The sequence below is a fragment of the Podarcis muralis genome, chromosome 13 (assembly GCF_964188315.1).
Source record: "Podarcis muralis chromosome 13, rPodMur119.hap1.1, whole genome shotgun sequence".
Lineage (NCBI taxonomy): Eukaryota > Metazoa > Chordata > Lepidosauria > Squamata > Lacertidae > Podarcis > Podarcis muralis.
In genome coordinates, this window is record NC_135667.1 from 33,362,121 (window position 1) to 33,381,962 (window position 19,842).

Genomic DNA, 19,842 nt, shown 5'->3' on the forward strand with positions numbered 1-19,842 from the left:
AGTTTGTAAGCCTTGAGGGAAGGGCCTTTGTCTCATCTTTTTGGTAGATGTGAGCTGCTTTTGAAGAAGATCTGTTTGAAAAATGGTATAAAAATATACCAACAAATAAAAATAAATACACATACAGAAGCCCGAGGTGGTTAAGTCCTGAAATATAAAGATGTAGGAAATAGGAAGCTGCCTTACACTAAGCCATCCTTTCCAGGGTTTTAGACAGAGGACTCTTTTAGCCCTACTCAGAGATGCTGGGAGTTGAACCAGGGACTTTCTGAATGCAAAACACATGCTCTACCACTAAGTTGCAAGCCTTCTGCCTTTTTTCAAATGTTTCAGCACATTAAAAACAATGCCACAAGTAGAAAACTAGCATATCGGAGATATTGTTTGGAGGTATTTTGTAGTTTTTGTTTTACATAGGGGAGCATTCAGATTTCCCCCCATGAAGCCTGAAATGGTACAGTCCATTCTTTCAGTTCAGATCTCAACAATCTTCATTTTGTTGCATCTACAGCTCCAGCTATGGAGAAATCACCATGCACTGCTATCACCATAATCCAGTCAAGGTGTGAGAAATCTGGAAAACCGAGCTGGGACAATGCTGGGCTTTTAACAGCAAGGTTGGAGGTGACCGTCTTCCTTCTCACAATGTGGTTATAGTCACCACGGAGTAGGATTCTAAGTTATTTCTGTGTTTGTTCCTGAATATCTGAATGTCAACATGATTACCTGAATACCTGAATATCAACATGGCAAGATGCAATCTGCATTATCAATGAATGCAGATACCATACCAAACTCGTATGGAACTCAGCTTGTGGTAGCCACTATATAGAAAACAGTATGAATTGATATTTACTCTGTAGTAAGTTGGCGGGGGGAACTTGGGCTCTCCCACCAAGACAAGTAGTAATAAAGGTATTAGAGCTGGTAGGAGGGGAGGAGAAGGAAGAGCCATGGCTCCATATCCTTCAATATTTTCTATTTTATATGCTTGTATCAGCCCGATTTTCTTACCAATGGTTATTGCCCATGTTCCCCTTTCCCTTCTTATTATTACACATTAATGCTCTTTTCTGCCATTGTTACACTGCATTCAATTACTCTGCAATAGTCTGCTGTCCACCATTTCAAAAGCCAGCATGATGCCTGTTGTTTAGGTTAAGAAGGCTGAGAAGCAAAAAGGTGCTTCCAGATTGGCAGCCTCTATCACTACCCAATCACTGCTTTTTCACTGTAGAATTGTGGGGTGAGAGTAGCCCTTTTGTGTGCATACATCACACTATCTTCCATCCACACTAGTGGATAACAACTGGGGCAGAAAAGAAGCCATTCATATGACTATGTAATTTCATTAATAATCCCCCCCCTATTGTTTCTAATTTGCTTTAAAGGACTTTGAAATAAAATTTAAAAATCAATAACTTGTTTAAAATACTTGAAAGTGTTTAGGCTAAATTGTAAGAATGGGGGAACAGAGACCACATTGGTAAAATAACAGCAACTGAAAAGACCGGGATAGATAGTGTGACGATTCTCCACAGCAAAATTTTAATTGTGCTAAACCCCCCTTTTTATTTAAGCGCTATTGTACAAATATTTCAGCGTTTGGTTATTTATTTATATGTAGGCAAAAAGGCATTTTATTGCAATTTAAGAGCTCAGTTAAAGAAACCAAACACATGCTGATAAAATGGTGCTGCCAGAAAAGATAATAGCTAAATTGTACGGAAATTGATGTGTGGCAGTAGGCTCTCCCACTCAGCATGTCACTGCACACGTTAAAACAGCACCTCTTAAAAAGATGGAAGAGTAAGAGCTAAGGCGATCTACACCTGGAGACTGCGTTACTGTTGCATTCTTTTTCTTTTCAAGTCAATTTTTCTGCAATCTGCAGAAAGAAGCAGCATGGCGAAAACAGAAGAGAACAACAACTGGATGCTGACCTTATACTGACACCCCGTACAAAGTGAGTGAACGGAGCATAGCTATTCCATAGCAAGTAGCTAGTGTGGAAGCACCCTGAAAAAACAGAATTGCCCTACGACAGGTTACCAGTAGCTCAACCCACACAGCAGCTGCTGCGGCGAGTGTGGCATAGCAAGATGTGCACTGCACCGTGGCTTCACATTCATGCATGTGCACCAGAGGCAAAGATGTGTACGCTCCACCCCCAGACCTTCAGAGATTTAATTCCAGAGAAATGGGTGAGAAGTTGAATTGTGAAGAAGGACAACTCTACCAACTCATAATAACACAATTCAACAAAGCATCCCCCAAGGACAAAAAAAGAACGACAAAAATAGTGGCAATGATGTAACAGGGGACAGGAACCACATGTGATCTTACATTTGAGATTCCCCATTATGGAAATAGTTGCTCATCATGCCCCTGTTTTTAGCACAAGTTCTTGTACAGTAGGGGGGCATGTTTATATCTTAGTGAGCCCTTGACTTTCCCCAGGTGTTGTTGAGTATCCTGCAGAAGAACACAAGAGTGGTGAGGTCCACTGCCCTGACAGTTTGCAACCCCAGCCCAGGGCAAAGGCATCTATCCCATCTCCAACACCCTAGAGAAGGCACCAATGACAAAATCTGAGTATCTCCCTCACTGAACCTTTCTGGTGAGCCTCATACAGATTTCTCCATATTGCGCTAGTGACTTCTACCAGACGTTATGTTGGACATGACCTGAACCTTCCAGGCCAAAATGTAGGTGGGGTGGGTTTGGTTTTTTCTGGCAACAGGAAGTTTGAGCAGAGACACCTGCACTTGGGTACAGAAAGAAACAGCTCTAAGAAGCCTGCTTTTCTCTCATTCAGCTACAAATAGAGCCTTAGAGAAATCCAGATGGTCCTAATTTTGGGGAGCAGGTGCAACGACTCAGTGCTTTTGATCCCTGAGGCTCAGACATGTGGGATGCTTCCACTGGTGCTTGTCCCCACCAGTCCACACGTCTGATGGGGACCACAGGGACAGTGCCATTCACATGGCTGGTTCACCATGATGAGTGCAGGGGAAGGTGCGTCTCTGGGAGGACATTATTTGCCTCTCTCTAGGGCACCTCCTGCCTGTTCAGCTGTGCATGAGATCCTGTCATTTGGAGGTACCCTGAGATGCTATTTTCTTACGCTTAGGCGTGTGACAAAACTTTCCACGGCAAGAAGGGGTAGCATTACCCCATTTCCCAGGATTCTGTAGGTCAAATGAAGGAAAGAGGAATTCCCCACAGCTTCTCCCTTGTGAAAATCAAGATGCTTCTGCTGCACAAGGGAGAACTGAAGGAGAATTTGGGAAGTGGAGGGAGGAAACAGAGCAAGGGAAAAAGAAAAGAAAAGCATCACCTTTTCTTTTCTTTTTGACAGCTATGGTTTAAATGTTTACTTTCTGTATCAGCTCAGCTGCACCTTCGAAACTGCCGTTTCATAAATACAACCGGGACGGCATAAGCTATAATTTGGAGATAGCAACCGCAGGACATATCTAGATCCGTTTGCGCTACTTTAATTAAATACTGCATTATGGCTTGTGACAACTTCATCGCTAAAGCGTAAATGAATGTGGAATTAAAGTGTTACTTAGGCTTTCAATATCATCATCTTTTGGGGTCTTTTTTTGTTTTGTTTTGTCTGCTCACGTCTTTCTTTCTTTTTCTTTTTGCTCCTCACCCTCCATTTCTCAGTTTAACAAAGAAAAGAGCCATAAAATCAAGATGCTTGTTCATTTACAGATGGAGCAGGCGTGGAAAAAGAAAAAGAAAAAAGAAAAGGCAAAGAAAGGAAGAAAAGAAAAAGATGGGCCACGTTACACAAGTCTATAGCACTCCCTCTTCTGAGGTTTCTCTGATAGCAGAAAGAATTCCTTTGATGGGAAATGCTTGAATATTAATTGTGTGTGTGACTCTTATCTTTCAAACCCGGCTCCTTATGAATGATAGTTCTCATGGCTGTGGGATTTTGCCTCTTTTGTGTAGCATTTAATAGCCTGCTTTTAATTTAATTTAATTTTTTTTATAAAAAAAACAAAACTGTTGATTCGTTGCTACTCTGGTACAATAGCAGGCTCTGGAAGTTCATACCATTTCATTTTTGATCTCCACAAATGAAGCAAGAGCAGTTTCCCCAGTCTCTGCTGCCCCTTCCAGCCCCCCCCCCCGACCACATCGGTAAACTTGAAAGGAGTTATGGGGCTAAAGCAAACTTATTTTATTCCCAGAAATGTAAGCCCCGATCCCATCAATCTATCTGCTTCTCCTCTAATGAAAAGCCAGACCGTATGTGACATTTCGTGGCACCAACCACTTTAAATGTTACCAACATCAATCGGGTTTTTAAATGTTACTCACGTCTCGCACGGATTGGGAAATGGTTTTATAATTATCTCCTGCTCTCTAAACGAACTGAGAGATTTCCACTGTTGTTCTTTCTTTCTTTTTTTTTAATTCTTTATCACAGCCAAATTAAATGACAATGCATATTTATATTCCAAAGCTCCAGGAGATAAAAAATAAAAATAAAATTTTTAAAGCCTAACAAGTTTTGTGCGAATGTGTAGTTGCCTTCTCACCAAGCTCTGGCACAGTAAAGGAAGTTCTAAAGAATTTGATGGGTTCTTTTTTTCTTTTCTTTTTTACGGACAATAATTGGATTTACAAAAATTCCTTTTCTCCAAATCATTGCGAAGTCGGAAGGAAGGAAGAAGTTGTGATGTTGTTCGAGCTAAATATTGTGCTGACAAAACCTTTTGCAGTTCCTATTTTTGAACTCTGCAACCTAAACAGAAATGTTTGCCTCCTTTCATCTTCCTAAGAAATAACCAGCATCCTTCAATAATTAGTAATGTTAAGAGGAAAAGCTTTCCTCTGCCAATTTTAAATAGGGTGCCACATTGAAGCATCGCCCCCTTTCTCCCCATCACCAATGTGGGCAGATTAGCAAAGTGTTTAGAACTAAATCTTTGTCTAATAAAGGCAGAGTTGGTTTTCACCAAGAGCTGCTTGTTATAAACCTGCCTTTGGAAAATGGAAGGAACGTCGCATTTAAAGACACAAATTTTCCCGATAATATATTCGAATGGAAACGCACCGAATCCACTACGACACGGGCATAACTAATAAATTTGCAATATTTCAGCCTCAACAGCCTACAACGGTTCGTTTTAAAGATTTATGTGGTAAAAAATTACTCGGCGATGAATGGAGTTTATTCTGTGCCGGATTGGAAGGTATAAGGAATTAAACTACTGTCTTTAGCAGTGTATTTATTATTACCTCTGTCAAAGAACGAAGACTTTAACAGCATCCATGATAAATTTCAGCACAGAATAAACGGGGTGAGGGAACGGCACACATGCAAACACGAGCACATATATATTATATAAAAATATTACACACAACACTCCGGAAAATCCTGCACATGTCTGCCTAGTTCATTTTGTGTACTGGATCATTCGCATTTCCAGACCAAAAGAAAAATAAAATTTGGAACTCGTATAAGGGCTGTTTATTATATCATATAAGGGACTGTAATATTATGGAATACAGGATGTCTCTTTAAATCAAATTATGCTTCTAAAAATAACAAGCAGCTCAACGCCCAGAAAACATGCCTATGTGGAAATGTCCACGTGGAAGATAGAGAGGAATGCAAGCTAGCCTTAATGATACCTGTCAAGATAATGGGCACAGTCTTATCCAGGTGAGATCAGCTATGGAATGACAATTCTATTTTTCCACTCTGAAGACAAGAGCAAAACTTGAACAGATGTCACACAGGTTACTTTGTTGAATTCGAATCCTAAATTCCAGCTCAGCTTTTCCATTTAGGAAGATGAAAACAGGACTGGATCAAGATAGAAAATCCAAATGGCACTTCTTTCCCAACAATTAACCCGGTAAATAATCCACTAGGAAGATTCCCTATGCAAGCATCGCTGAAGTGAAGGACTGTGAAGCACAGCTCCTATGCATTTTAGCGGGGCTTGAGCAGCAGAACTTCCCAGTAGGTCAGATCTGTCCATCTCCAACTCTGCCACTCTTAATGGCAACCCAAACCTGCTACCTGGCTGCCTCACGATTCGGCCATATTCCAAGATAATTGAATGCAGATTAAATTTAGCAGCATTCAAGTCACAAGCAGGGTCCTGAGGGTGGATTCCCTACCCTCCAGCCATTCAATGACTGCTTATGGGTATAGTGGGGATTCCAAACTGCATTAGTTGTTGAGTTACAGAACCAGGTGGTGGTAGTTCTTCCACACTGATTAACACAGAGTATAAAAGCGGACGTGTGTGTGTGTGTGTGTGTGTGTGTGTGTGTGTGTGTGTGTGTGTGTAACTGAACCTCCTTTGCTCACACTATGAATGCCTGTCAGTTGTATACTCCAAAGCAGTTGAGAATGAGAGATGTTAACATTACCTATGGATTAAAGAGCAGAAGCTCTGTGTGACTTGACACCTTTTAAACAACCTGACATATTCACAGTCAAGGGAGTAACAGTGATTTAAAAAAAGGATTTTCCACCCATCGTTTCCTTCAGTATACACTTATGGGTGACAGGGGAGAGCACAGTTCACATCAAAAAGAGTGTGTGGGTATGATGTAAGCTACAGAGACTGTTTTCGCAGACAGTGGGACAGGACAGCCTGAGAATTTGGAAAGGGGAAATGATGGGCAATTGCAAGTTCCGAAAGGAGTTCACGTATTTTAGAAGAGTACCCAACTCGCCATCACCCAACCTGCCATAGGCAAGGTAGCATTTAGGATGGGAGGGAGAAGAGTGAAAAACACCTGGCGTTTATATGATTATAACCAGATTAATTTTAGAATGGCACAGCTATTGGGCAGCGATAGATTATTCGAGGGGTAGAATCACATGATTCCAGCTCCAGCTCCCACCCTACCCTGCCCTGTAACCTTTCTGTCTTTTTACAGAACGATGTATAGAAAATTACATGGGAGGAATAAATTGTCCTGGGGTTTGTTTCTGGATGGCTGCTTCTTGTCTGAGGGTGGAGATGGAGGGGGGTTGTGTTAGGGGAAGCTTTTCGAAGTGGGGATATGAGGTGGGGAAATAGCCTTAAGCCTGAATTTGACCGGTGCATGACCGTTGCCTTCTGGCTGACCTCAGATTCTATTCCCAGGCCTTTTCCGATTCTATAGTCTCCTGTCCCCGTGGGGGTTATTAATGGAAGCAAAAATAACCCCCTCCCAGCCACGACTACGTCTTTCGTCATTGCAATGCAGCTTGTTAAGAATGGCAAGATGCTGGGGGGGGAGGGGATGATATGTGGGTTTAAGTGCTACTTGCGAAAATGGTCTTAGTTGAAATCAAGGTTCATCACAGAGTCATCTGACTGTTCTTACGCGCCCCCCCCCCCCATCTTCCAGATCTAACGCCATACTTCTCCCCTCCTTGCACTCCCTCAGAAAGACCACTAGATGTCACCAGCCTCCTCCTTTCACTCAAGGGTCTGCGGAAATAAAATGACGCTTAAAGCAACAGAGAGAATTAGCAATGCTGGGATTTATTTATTTATTTATTTGGTTGCTTGTCATTCACAATGAAAAGGAAATCCTGGTGTATTAAGATCATCATGCAACTATAGAATGTATATAAGCTACGCTAAGTTGGTTGTGGGCGGGGTGGGGTGGGGAAGAGATGCTCTATAGTGACTGGACAGTGGTTTTTTTTGTAACATTATTCTAGAAACAAATAGTTGAGGAAAGGACTACCAAAGAAGCAAAAGCATAACAGTGCTCTGGCTGACTGATCTGATCCCAAAGAATATTGCTGGACTTGCAGAGAATTGTGCACATATTGCTGCACTCACCGAGAACGAATGTCCAAGATAGAATTTTTGGGATGCAAAGGAATCCCGGAGGGAAAAGGCATGCAGTTCTGTGTAGCCATGCTGTCTGTCTCCCATGAAACAACATTTGGAGAAAATATAGATTGTGTTTGCTGAATCAGGATGCTTATGGAAGCTGCTAACTGCATTCTTAAAGTGTTAGGTGGGTTGAGGTAAAGATCCTAGGACTTAAAAAATGAGTGGCATTTGGAGCCATAGAGTCTCAATCAATGGCCATTCAGTGTGCTCTTAACTGAATCATAGGAAGCGAAGAGAGCTGAAGATCAAGGCCATCTGCTTGCCAAAAAGCAACATTTCCCATACTTTAGTCCCTATTCCTGCCACAAGTCACCCAACAAAACCCAGGACACATTATTATTATTACCTGTAGTAGTAGTAATAGTAGTAGTAGTAGTAGTAGTAGTAGTAGTATACAACTGTTCATCCATAGATCACAGGGTGGTTCACATCATGCCACAATTAAAGCAAATGAACAATTAGCCTGCCACACCAAAAAGCACATGCAGATCAGAAAGCTCTGGATGACTCAAGCGAGCGAGCCAAGCACACAACATAGTTCAAAATATAGCCTCTAAAATCATCGGCTAATCTGAGCTGGGGATAAAAAATTCTTCCCTGATTGCTAATATGATAATCACACAATTCTGAGCATGGGCAAATCTCATAACAGAAATCTATTCCATACATTACATGGCACAAACCAAACTATGTGACTGAGTGTACACTTGGCAAGGGACTACAGACTATTCTGGCTCTCTGAAGAGCACACTTTCATCTTGTATATGTTTCCAAACATTTATCAGCTTCACACGTAACATTTTTAGTTGTATTTTAAAAAACAACAACAGGTGTGTATACATGCTTGGAACATGTCAGCCGGTGTCCCCTTCCCTTCCCCTGCCACATCTCTGGTCTAAAGTATCCTCTGTTTAAAAATGTTGTTGGGGTTTGACTGTACTCATTTGCATGGAATATTTAGTTAGTCTCTTATTTGTGAGGCTCCTCAGACGTCTTCAGGCAAGCCATTGTTGTCTGGCCCACAACTTTCATATGGATAATGCTGGTGATGGTTGAGTAGATGGGTTCTTCGTCTCATTCAGAACCCTTGTTATGAGGCTCTGATATCTAAACCACACCAAAGCACTGTTCGCAAACATACACATGGTTCTATGGAAACGAACACATAAAAGTAACATATCCACCAATTCTTCCATAGGAGTGTGGGAGTCTTGTAGAATGCAAGCCCTCTGGGGGCAGAGACAACGTCACACTGGTGCTCTGTACAGCACCATTTAAGGTAAAGGTAAAGGTACCCCTGCCCGTACGGGCCAGTCTTGACAGACTCTAGGGTTGTGTGCTCATCTCACTCTATAGGCCGGGAGCCAGCGCTGTCCGCAGACACTTCCGGGTCACGTGGCCAGCGTGACAAGCTGCATCTGGCGAGCCAGCGCAGCACACGGAACGCCGTTTACCTTCCCGCTAGTAAGCGGTCCCTATTTATCTACTTGCACCCAGGGGTGCTTTCGAACTGCTAGGTTGGCAGGCGCTGGGACCGAGCGACGGGAGCGCACCCCGCCGTGGGGATTCGAACCGCCGACCTTTTGATCAGCAAGTCCTAGGCACTGAGGCTTTAACCCACAGCGCCACCCGCGTCCCATCACAGCACCATTTAGCTGGTGCTAAATGTTAAGGGGAAGCTCTTTTTTAAAAAAATTAGGGACATCTGGCAACACTAGTGCCAAGCCGGACCGCTAACACTAGTAAGGTTTGCTACAAGCCCTGAGTGTCGTTTAAAAGCACCTGAGGCTGCAAGTCGGCTAAGGTTGCTGAGCGTAACCACTGACTGCTCTGTTAATGGTGCTAGTGAGGAGCTCCAGAACAGCTTTATCAGTTGTGCCAGAGGTGCGTTTCTAGCTCAAATTCTCCAGCTTTGCCGTGTTCAAGAAGATTGCCTAGGTTTTAATGCCGGAGCCACAGCAGTAAAAAAGATGAACCACTTTTTAAAAAAAAAAAAAAAAAAGGCTTGAAGCTTACAAAGCACATGACATCCTGTCACAGACCTCATGGCGCCAGTCAAACACCTGCAGGCTACACCTATCCTGCGGCTGGCAATGTAAGCCAGGGATCCTGGAGGCTGTGCCAGGCAGCAGTGCCAGAAGTTGAAAGATCAAGGCTGGAATTTTTGAGACATGCTGGTTATGCACAAATGAGAAACCCACCTTTTCATCTCACACAGACAAGAGGGGTGAGTTAGCAGATGCTAGCAGAGTTAGAAGATTTAATAGACAATGTTTTTATCTAGTGTAGACAGGGAAAGCAAGCACAATGGTAGGCTTACCTATGTCTGGCCAGGGGTATTGTTAGGAGGTAGCCCATGTGGACCCTGTGCCTTTCATGCTAAGCCCACCCCCCCTTAAAAAACCTTAGTTTTTAAAACTTTGCTTAGCTTAGTGGTGTAGTGGTTAAGAGTGGTAGTCTCGTAATCTTGGGAACCGGGTTCGCGTCTCCGCTCCTCCACATGCAGCTGCTGGGTGACCTTGGGCTAGTCACACTTCTCTGAAGTCTCTCAGCCCCACTCACCTCACAGAGTGTTTGTTGTGGGGAAGGAAGGGAAAGGAGAATGTTAGCCGCTTTGAGACTCCTTAAAGGGAGTGAAAGGTGGGATATCATATCCAAACTCTTCTTCTTCTTCTTAATATGGTCAGAGCCTTTGCTTACAGGGTGGGTGGGTATGATGCAAAATGCAGGGCAGGTGAGACCTCAGCTACATATCTACCTTCTTAATTTGCCCAGGGGCACTCTATGCATTTATGCTCTGAACCCTTTAATAACCTAGCAATGCCTGGGGGGGGGGGGGGGCAGAATAAAACAGGTGAGAAATTTGGTCGCAGGTGCTGAATTCAGCATCCTGGAAATTCCTGTTTTCATTTATTTGTTTTTAATGATTCAGGTTTCTAGCAAAGACTCACTTGAAAGTTATGTGGAAATTCTGCCCCTTCCTTTAAATGTAAAAAAAAAAAAAGTATTAAAAAAACTTTGCTTACGGAGCAGCTTTCCCTCTGAAAGTCAGCCTATAATCTGCATCTGTAAATTTGTGTATGCAATTTTTATACAAATTTGTGCTGTGGGTCTGTGCCCTAAGTGACCCACCAATGTACCAGGACAGAGGCTTTCCCCAGTCCAACAATGCCAGAAACTGAAGCTGGGCCTCTAGAGGTGCAAAATGTGTGCTCCAATTCATGTTCATGGCCATTTGTCCTTGGAGTTCCCTTCACTACAGTCACTGGCGGAGGAAGAGGCGTGTGGGGGAGCGCACCTCCCCTGGCAGCACGATCCCGGCGGGGTGCCATCGCGGCTGCCCCCCCTCCCGCCTGCGCTGTCCCCCACCTGCCCCACACTCCTATGGGTGGCACACCACGCCCCGGGACGCGTGCCAGTTCTGCCCCTGCCTGCTCTCCGCCCCCCGGTGCCAGAGCATGAAGCTCCGCCACTGCCTACAGTATGTAATTTTGCCTTGTTCCACCTTTTTAAAGGCCAACGCCTCCTAAAATCTAACTAAAGAACTGAAATATAACAAGTATTAAAACTGAGCTTAGTTGGTTAGAGCACGGTGCTAATAACACCAAGGTTGCAGGTGTGATCCCAATACAGGACAGCTGCAGATTGCAGGGGGTTGGAATAGATGACTCTCAGGGTCCCTAGTCTCCCAACTCTACAGTTCTATGATTCTAGCCTGATGGGTCTCTAACAGCCAGCCCAAATGGAAAGGTCATATATGCATATATTTATCTATACTGCTTTTGGGAATGTGCTTATTCCCTAGTGGAAGGAGTTTCAAAGTATCGTGAAAAGAATGATCATTTTTAGCAGGACATTATAAGGCTCCTTGGTTGTTGCCAGACCAAAAGTGAAAGAGAAATCAAACGGGTTTCTATCCAACCTGATGTTCTGATGATAGTTAGATTTTAGTGCAATCCAACTTAACACTTTGCTTCATCCATTCTTAAGGAAATCAGTCCTGAGTGCTCACTGGAAGGACAGATCCTGAAGCTGAGACTCCAATACTTTGGCCACCTCATGAGAAGAGAAGACTCCCTGGAAAAGACCCTGATGTTGGGAAAGATGGAGGGCACAAGGAGAAGGGAACGAAAGAGGGCGAGATGGTTGGATAGTGTTCTCGAAGCTACCAGCATGAGTTTGACCAAACTGCGGGAGGCAGTGGAAGACAGTGGAAGACATGGCATGCTCTGGTCCATGGGGTCACGAAGAGTCAGACACGACTAAATGACTAAACAACAACAACTTAACACAGCAACAGGACATAGGAGTAGAAGACAGCTTCACATCTTAGGTTTGTCAGCCCCAAACTGTTTTAAGATGCCACTCTCTACTCCAGTTCATTACAACTAACCCAGTTCATTACAAGGTGAGTGGAACTACATTTACTTGCTATGATTTCCAATGTTCTCTTTCTCTCTTCTCTCTACCACATACAGTGGTACCTCAGGTTACATACGCTTCAGGTTACATATGCTTCAGGTTACAGACTCTGCTAACCCATAAATAGTACCTCGGGTTAAGAACTTTGCTTCAGGATGAGAACAGAAATCGTGCTCCGGCGGCGTGGCAGCAGTGGGAGGCTCCATTAGCTAAAGTGGTGCTTCAGGTTAAGAACAGTTTCAGGTTAAGAACAGACCTCCAGAATGAATTAAGTGCTTAACCCGAGGTACCACTGTATTTATATTTGTGGCATAGTTTAATGCAAGGGCTCAGGAATGTCACATTCATGTTCTTCTGTGAACTCAGAAAACATCTTACATGTGCATCTAAAAATGCAAAGGATGCAGTTGCCCTGAGCAACCACACCCAAACATCTGACTTCCATAAAGGCTTAAGCCTCAGCACTTGTAATTTCACAAAACAATGGATTGTCTCAGTGTTAAGACTATTCAGCTTTCAAGTATAGGTTCTTGTATTTCACTCTGCTGAACAGTTTAATACTGCCATGCTGGTAGAAGCTCTGGGGCAGTTTGAATGCTCCCCCCCGCCCCCCACTTTTCTCTTACATGACTCTGAGGGCTAGTTCACATAATTCTTTTCCCTAGGTTGAAATCAACATGAATGGATTTACAGTTGTTGAACTAGTCTTGTGAATAGCCCAATATGGATGTCTCTGAGCCATGAATCAACACATCCTGATTCATACCACTCTCTTGAGTTAACAAGATTTAAATGCTGGAACTGCAGAAGCTCACTTTTCATTCCCACAACTTGGATTCCAACACAATATTTAGAAACTATTTCTGGCTCTAGTGAAGACAAAAACTTGAGACTGAAGAACCACCAAGGTCTAGGGCACATTTACAAGTGATGCTTAAATCCCCATATTTGTAGATCAAAGGAAAACTTCAGGGACCAGAACATACCCTGGAAATAATAAGTATTTTGCTTTCTCACCTTCCTTAATAATATTGGCAAAATGGCACATTCCAAACAGAGATGAAACAAAATAAAATTTGACAAACTTTCAGAATTTGAATATTTGAATTGAATCAAATGTTTTCAAAAACTGACTTTGAGGATATAAAAAACCCCTCTAAATAATCTGCTGATTTATTATTCTGATGATATATTTCAAATAAAAAATGTGAGGTAACTGTTTGCTAAATTCAATTTATACCATCTTTTACACCATTTTATTCTCACAAAAATCCTTCATTTGGCATACTGATTTTAGTCCAGTTAGCAGACTTTAAATCACAATTTTATAGCCGAAATAAAAACTTGAGAATTCCCCTATCAAAAAAATAAAAAATAAAAATCTGACTTGCACTATAGACTTTTAATACTGCTTCACACATTGTTTTTAGGTCACACCCAGAAGTGGCTTGTCATGCGGGGTAAAAACTATCTGGCAGATGAACAGCTCTTGCTTACTGGGAGGGAGACAAGGAGGGGTGAGATAGAAGGGAGGTTGGTGTGGTGCAAACACACCAGTGAAGTAAATCTGGCACTCCTGTCAGTGAGTTTGCACCATGCTGACCTCCCCAGTACTTTACCCTTCCCCTCCTGGTAAGTAACACACCTGCACAGAAGCTAGTGTTGCAGTTCCATTCCACCGGGTCAGCTGCTTCTGGTCGCACCTAAAGTGTTTTTAAACATTTTAAAATGTAAATTTATAAATGTGATGAAGACCAAGCTACACATTACATGCAAAGTTAGGCCAGAGGCCCCTTTTCAATAGGAAAAGTCAATTGGAGTATGTTTTGGAATGGAGAAGCAGAGGGCATGGAAAGGGTTTAACCCCTCCAATTGCCCACTCCCCATGTGGCTTTCACGTGTAGAAGTGACCACAGGGCTACTAGTGTATGCTTTTGTGTATACTGTTTGGTTCTGAGACTCACTGTGACGTGTTCACTTGGTGGCAAATCTGGATTTTTGGTTGTGTTATGTGTGATGCAGCCCACTGGGTGTCACTGGTGAAAAGAGCTCATTATGCAAACAGAATAATAATAAAAAATTCCTACAGATTCTGAGCCTTTACAGGATTTCAGGATGTTTACTGTTGTTTGCACTTGACAACACTGAATGCAGTACTGCATTTCAGTGCTACTTGAGACCTCGGTTGCATTCCTGAGTGGAACTATCTAAAATGCTGAAGAGGGAAAAAACCCAGCTTCCATTAAAATTAATTTTAGAGTAAATGTATGGGGTTCATACTGTGGGTTCCTCTTGCCCCAGTAGCAAGATCAGATAGATTTTGCCTACTTACTGTTGAATCTCAGCCAACTAACCCCCCAGCCCCAAAATCACTTCTCCCCACGGCTGATGCGCGAAAATGTCAGACAGGACCTTAGCAGCAGACGGCATGCATTCCAAACAACACCAGATGGATTTTTATATTAGCTACTATTTCATGTTCAAGGCACAGCGACCGCAATGCTTTAAAAGGGAAAAAAAAGAAAAAAGCCAGCCAGCCTCTGCACTGCTGCCACGCTTGCTTCGGCGAGATTAATTCTGCAAAATTAATTGGGACAAGATTGAAAAGGAAATTAAAATGCAGCTGAGTGAACAGGCTTTTCAAACACCTTTCCCCCCTCTCTCGCTCCCCCTCCCTTGCTCTCTAACTATCCCCACCCCCACACCACCAAGCTTTATTAAGCCTCGGTTTCTTGGATGGCCATAGGTGAGTTCTGTTGTCATGCAAAATAATTTATGAAAGGAAGACACTCAGGACCAATTGGTTACCCATGAAGAAGTTGTGCTGGAGCTCCAAACCGGAGCCACTGAAGGGAGTTAAAACCAGGTCATAGTCTCATGTCAAAGGGAGGGAGGGAGGGAAATAAGTCAGACACTATTGAAGTGCATGCATGTTCCTTCACATATTGATGTTTGATATATCTTAAATTTTGGCAGTATTAATGTGGAAGGCCTTTAACAAACAAATACTTTAGGATTCGGGAATGGTATATTCTAGAAAATGTAACATTCTGGCATACATATGGTTAATAAAAAATGGATATAGAATTGCCAAGAACTTGAAGGGGTAGTCCCAGGTAGACTCAAATAAGTGATTACAAATATTAATTACTGCACAAATAGGGATGGGCAGATTATTCTATTTATTGTCCGTGTCAATATCCCATGTGGTCATTCATAAGCCTCTTCTGTCCAATTTCTACATTAATCTGTGAATCTCTGAAATACAAAACCTGTGCAGAGTTTGTATTTAAATATGTATTTTATCACAAAATGTGTATTTAAATATGCATTTGATTTAAATTTTATCCTAAAATATGTATATTGGCATGTTTGTTGAGAACTGTATTGCAAAATTTGGTGAGAAATCCAAAGAACAACTATGCTCCAAATCATGCCTTAGTCCAAGAGCTGTGAATTAGATTAGTCTGCTTAAAAATGTGGACCGAACAAAATTCTCCTCCACCTCTATTCAGGCTAAATACTGGCAATGGAATGAACATCTATGAACTGAATGGATGACTGAAAACTGGAAAACCGTTATATGTTCATAATGTCTAGTTGGATAGAACCAAGAGGTAGCAATAGTCTTGAAAATGAAGAAACTTGAATTATCATCATTATTTGACATATAATGTTCTAAGTATGTAAATGTATATGACATTAATGTTAGTAAAAACCCTCTCAATTAGGATGGCCATGTGTTCTACTGTACAAAGGTCAGCCATCTATTTGAAGGGCTGTCCAGTCTAAGTCTGATTCCTCATCCCTTTTCTATTTCAAACCTAACAAGTCAACTGTCTTCTAGGTTGGCATGACATTAGCTGGGACATGGTGTTGGTTGTGTTGGCTGGTTCTGTTCTGAAAACAATACATAAACCTATCATAATGTCTGTCCCCAAATACAATTTGCAACACATTTATTTGGTAGTGAAAATCGTTTTAAATTGCGTATGTGTATTAGGGATGGTTCATAGATGTAGGGAAACTAGCAATGGGGAACTTCTGGCCTGCATCCCAAGATAACATCAGATATGGAGCAGTTAAAGGCACAACTGCAAAGGAACAACTGGATGCTTAAAATGCACGTCCAATGACTACTTGGCAAGTGGAGTTTGATGATAGTGCCAATCAGCAGACTAGCATGGACAATAAGCCCCTCCAAAGCTGTCACCTGATGACCTTGTTGTTGTTTAGTCGTTTAGTCGTGTCCGACTCTTCGTGACCCCATGGACCAGAGCATGCCAGGCACTTCTGTCTTCCACTGCCTCCCGCAGTTTAGTCAAACTCATGCTGGTAGCTTCGAGAACACTATCCAACCATCTCGTCCTCTGTCATCCCCTTCTCCTTGTGCCCTCCATCTTTCCCACCATCAGGGTCTTTTCCAGGGAGTCTTCTCTTCTCATGAGGTGGCCAAAGTATTGGAGTCTCAGCTTCAGGATCTGTCCTTCCAGTGAGCACTCAGGGCTGATTTCCTTAAGAATGGATAGGTTTGATCTTTTTGCAGTCCATGAGACTCTCAAGAGTCTCCTCCAGCACCAGAATTCAAAGGCATCAATTCTTCTGTGATCAGCCTTCTTTATGGTCCAGCTCTCACTTCCATACATCACTACTGGGAAAACCATAGCTTTAACTATACGGACCTGATGACCTACCCACCCACAAAGTGGCTGGTGGAGGAGGCCAGGATATGATTCACCAGTTGGATCCAATCCCCCACCACTTATGTAAACATTTTGTTTCTCATTGCTTGATGAAAATGAATGTCTGAACTGATTTGAATGGAAAAGCTTGTGTGAGAATATTTAATATTTTTGTTTATTTATTTTTCATACTTACATCCAACTCTTTGTCCCAAGACCTCAGGGTAGGTTATAACAAGAGGCAAGGTGATGTGAATATTCTATCTGTGGTATGTTTTCTATGCTGGCTCATCAGACCCAGCATCTCCACTCAATACCCTCAGAAAACTGGGAGCTATGGGAAACAGTGATGGACTCTGGGGTCTCAAATTCCAGTGGCGCCCTGTGCGACACCAAAATTCAGCACCCTGCTGTCCCTCACACTGCTTCTCAAAGGAACAAGCCCTGTGGCCTAGAATCAAAGAATCATACAGTTGGAAGGGGCTCTTCAGAAAGCCAAGTTCTGGTGCCTTACCCTCCTGTACCACCAGTACTCTGTATCTAATGTAAGACTGAGGATGCCATTTATCCTGGAGCACCAGCATGTCTGAGCATCTGATCAGCTAATCCCTACTGACCAATCTAATGCCACCAGAACCTATAAACCTAGCTACAGCCCTTAGTCCAAGCAACTCATCTCTAGTATGAAAAGACTGGTTAAGCTCCTGCTCCCTTTCCCTGATTGCTCCCTTAAATCCTGATTCTTGCCTGGTTTTGATTACACCCGTGTCTCTGGATCACTTGGCCTAACACTGGACCACTGCTTATGCCAATTTATTCATCTGCACATTTATAAATCAGCCGATGTATCCACTTGCACCTTTGTGGCAAAGAAAGTACTTCACATCCCCACACTCTCCCCGCCTTCCTTCCTTTGCTCCCCTCACCTCTACATCACACCTGACCAAGCAACTCAATTACCCTTGCAATTCTTGAGTGATTACACACATGCTCAAGCTATTTTCTAGACAAACTTTGCTGTGAGGCAAGTAAACATAAAAGGATGGAAGAATTTCCAAAAGCAGCTCTCTGGGCTAGGGAGGGAGATGGCGTTGGGAGGTCGGGGTGAAGAGAAAGAAGGCGGAATGATTACTTAGATCCGTGGTTTTCACATTTTTCCAGTTTCAGGGGACCTTTCCAGATTGACTTGTCTGTCAAGAAAACCCTTTGTGTCTGCAACAGAACCTCTGTAAGTTGTCAAGGGTTTGTGTTGGGTGGGGGGAATTTAGCACACTGAAAGAGGATGGTCATGCACATCAGCAAATTCACGACTTGTCTACGTGAACTGAGAATGCACCCTTGAAGACAAGCTTCTTCCTCAGCATCCCTGCTACACCTACCAATCACACCATTAATGAATTTACTGATCTGTAATCCTCAAGAGGGACGCGGGTGGCGCTGTGGGTAAAACCTCAGCGCCTAGGACTTGCAAATCGCATGGTTGGTGGTTCGAATCCCTGCGGCGGGGTGCGCTCCCGTCGCTCGGTCCCAGCGCCTGCCAACCTAGCAGTTCGAAAGCACCCCCGGGTGCAAGTAGATAAATAGGGACCGCTTACCAGCGGGAAGGTAAACGGCGTTTCCGTGTGCTGCGCTGGCTCGCCTGATGCAGCTTCGTCACGCTTGCCACGTGACCCGGAAGTGTCTGCGGACAGCGCTGGCTCCCGGCCTCTAGAGTGAGATGAGTGCACAACCCTAGAGTGCACAACCCTAGAGTCTGTCAAGACTGGCCTGTACGGGCAGGGGTACCTTTACCTTTACTTAATCCTCATGGCAGATAAAAGAATCTTATCACACACTCCCCAACACTATACAACTTCAGTTCAGTAATGTTTATTTGAAAAGGTAAAGGTAAAGGACCCCTGACTGTTAAGTCCAGTCGATACGACTCTGGGGTTGCGGTGCTCATCTTGCTTTACTGGCCGAGGGAGCCGACGTTTGTCTGCAGACAGTTTTTCTGGGTCATGTGGCCAGCATGACTAAGCTGCTTCTGGCGAAACCAGAGCAGCATTTAGTGACTTACAAATAAAAAGTTGTCATGAACCTGGAGTCCAACAGCAATCCATACGCAGAACTGGAGGCTGCAGGTGCATCACCTAAAAAGCCAGACCAGGTTCAGGGCTCTAAGCCTGCTGCTGAACAGAGGACCATTGGGCCCGGGGCTGACAGACAAGAGCCTAGAGAACAACCACCCATAGAACCAGGCAGAGCTTGCAGGGCCAGAGCCAGAGGGGGGCAATGCCTCCCACAGTACCCAACTGATGCAATGGTGCAGGAAGCACAACAGGCAGGAAGCTAGGAGCATATGAGAATGGCTACAGGATTGACCCTTTAAGGACCCTAGTTCTCCACAAGGGAGTAGAGCCTGGGAGAGGCATGTTAGGGGAAGAAGTTCAGTTTGCTTTTAGTCTTTGTATGTGTGGGTTGCTTACTCAAAGCTATTGGTGCATCTGCAACTCTTGAATTGCCTTGCCCCATTTTATCTGGTACCTGACCAGACCTGGTAACACCAGCAAGGCTTCCTGCCACAGCAAAGATGTGTGCGTTCCTGTAGCCTTTCAGAGGCCGTGCACTTCCCCCCTCCTGCACTGGCATGCACATCTACTCAGAAATTAAACTAATAGCAGCACAGCATCTCTTACGCTGCAAGATAACTTCCGCCTTAGCAAATCTAATAAGGGGATGGTGGAATTATGTGCAAGCAGGGTATCACGCTACTGGTATCAAGAAAGTATTGAAGAAGTATCACAGAGACACAAAAATGAGGTTAGATCACAGTTTGACTGATCATGTGGAGAAAGTGAGTCTGAACCTCTCTC

The 19,842-nt window shown here is 43.4% G+C and overlaps 1 protein-coding gene across 6 annotated transcripts in view; it reads right to left on the minus strand.

Moving 5' to 3' along the window:
- The window catches only part of SKAP1 (src kinase associated phosphoprotein 1), a 337,471-nt gene that overhangs the window by 52,812 nt on the left and 264,817 nt on the right, over positions 1–19,842 (minus strand). The window lies entirely within an intron of this gene.